This window comes from Arachis ipaensis, chromosome B10 (assembly GCF_000816755.2).
Source record: "Arachis ipaensis cultivar K30076 chromosome B10, Araip1.1, whole genome shotgun sequence".
NCBI lineage: Eukaryota > Viridiplantae > Streptophyta > Magnoliopsida > Fabales > Fabaceae > Arachis > Arachis ipaensis.
The window spans coordinates 84,065,308-84,067,812 of NC_029794.2; positions in this window are offsets into that span (position 1 = coordinate 84,065,308).

Consider the following 2,505-nt stretch of genomic DNA (forward strand, 5'->3'; position numbering starts at 1 on the left):
ATCATCTTCTACTTTTCTTTTGATAGTTCTAAGAATTGGAAAGTTGGATCTGAACTTCCTTTTCTGTTTTCATTTTCATTTCTTCTGAAATTTCTTTTCTGTATTGTCAAGGGAGTAATTGAGATCTAGATCTACTTTCTGTTCTCATTACTCTTCTCCAATTGTCAATTACTCTTTTAAGATTTCATAATTGAGCTGAGCTTTCTTGCTGTTTTAATTCTTCTGTAATTTTTCATTTCTGTTTTGGTTCATCTGTAATTCACTTCATCTCATAGTTCTTTAGTTTACTGCACTTCAATTTTCAATCCCAATAGCTAAATCCCTTCTATTTTTCAAGCAATTTACATTTCCCAGCAATTAATATTCAGCAATTTAAGTTTCTTGCACTTTAAGTTTCAGTCATTTACCTTTCTTGCAATTTAAGTTTCAGCTCTTTTACTTTCTTGCTCTTTAAGTTTCTGCAATTTACTTCTTCTGCACTTTAAGATTCAGCCAATTCACCCTCTCCCTTTTATTTACTTACAATTTAGCTTCTGTTAATCAAGTTTCACTCAAATCATCAAATATTCGCTTAACTAAATTCATCACTTAACTAAAATTGCTCAATCCATCAATCTCTGTGGGATCGACCTCACTCTTGTGAGTTATTACTACTTGATGCGACCCGGTAAACTTGCTGGTGAGTTTGTGTGGAATCATTTTTCCCTCATCAAGTTTTTGGCGCCGTTGCCGGGGTTTGACTTAGATTGACAATGATTAAGTAGGGTGATAATCTAGATTAAGCATTTTCTTTTTATTTTTACTAAGCACACTAGCTGTTTGAGTTTTTGTTTAAGCTAACATTAACATCACTCTAGTAGTAGAGTAAATTGTCTCTGGTTTCTGGTTTTGTGTGTATGACAGAAGCAAGGAGAGAGGTCTCCACCTCTTGTAACCTTGACGAGAGAACTCTGCGAAGACTAAGAAGAGAAGCGAGAGGAAAGGGAATTGTTGGAGAAGAAGCATAAGAAGAAGAGGATCAAGAGATGGAGGATAACATCCGAAACCAACATGAGGAAGTAGCTAACAACAATGGCCAGCCTCAAAGGAGAGTTCTAGCCTCCTACACCTTCCCTAATCCAAAGCACTGTGGGAGTAGCATACTTACTCCAAATGTCAATGCAAACAACTTTGAATTGAAGCCTCAACTCATCACTTTGGTGCAAAACAACTGTTCTTATGGAGGAGGTTCCTTGGAAGATCCAATCCAGCACCTATCCACCTTTCTAAGGATATGTGGCACAGTGAAGACCAACGGTGTGCATCCAGACATTTCTAAGTTGCTGTTATTTCCATTCTCATTAAGGGACAAAGCTGCTCAATGGTTGGAGGCATTTTCAAGAGAAAGCATCAACAGCTGGGAGGATCTAGTGAACAAGTTCCTAGCCAAGTTCTATCCTCCCCAAAGGATCATTAGACTGAAGACAGAGGTCCAAGCATTCACTCAGATGGATGGAGAGTCATTGTATGATGCCTGGGAGAGATACAAAGCTTTAATCAGGAAGTGTCAACCAGAGATGTTCAATGAATGGGATAAACTTCAAAATTTCTATGAAGAATTGACACTGAGAGCTCAAAAAGCCCTTGATTATTCAGTAGGAGGTTCATTACAACTCATGAAGACAGCTGAGGAAGCTCAGAACCTTATAGACACTGTGACAAACAACCAATACTTCTATGGTCATCAAAGGCAATGCCAACCAGCTCAAAGGAAGGGTGTATTGGAGCTGGAAGGTGTGGATACCATTTTAGCTCAAAACAAGGTGATGCATCAACAGATCCAACAGCAGATGGAGTTGATGGCCAAGAGGATTGATGGTCTTCAAGTTGCACTAGTGAACACCCCAAATCAACCACCAACTGGGTGGGGGCAGAATGGAGAACTCTATGAAGAGCAAAAACCTGAGCAAGTCCAATACATGAACAACCAAGGAGTTGGACAAAATAAGTTCCATGGAGATACCTACAACTCATCCTGGAGGAACCACCCCAATTTGAGGTGGGGAGACAATCACAATCAAAACCAGCAGCCTTGGCAAAGAAACTCAAACCAAAACAATTCCAGAAAGACAAACTATCAAAACCATCAAGTCACTAACCAAACTCAGTAAAGAAAACTGATGGGTGGAAATTAGATTCCCACATAAAACTCACCGGCAAGTGTACCGGGTCGCATCAAGTAGTAAAACTCACTTAGAGTGAGGTCGATCCCACAGGGATTGATGAATCAAGCAACTTTAGTGAGTGATTAGTTTAGTTAAGCTAACATTGGTGAATTAAATGAAAATTTGATAACAGAATGTAAATGACAACTAATTTAAAGTTGCAGAAAGTAAATAAGCAGAAACGTAAAGAGCAAGGAATGTAAATTGGCAAAATCTTAAATGACAAGAAAGGTATCTGCATGAAATGTAAAGGGGGATGGGTGCTGAAAATTAAAGAGGCTAAAAATCAAAGCTCAGGACA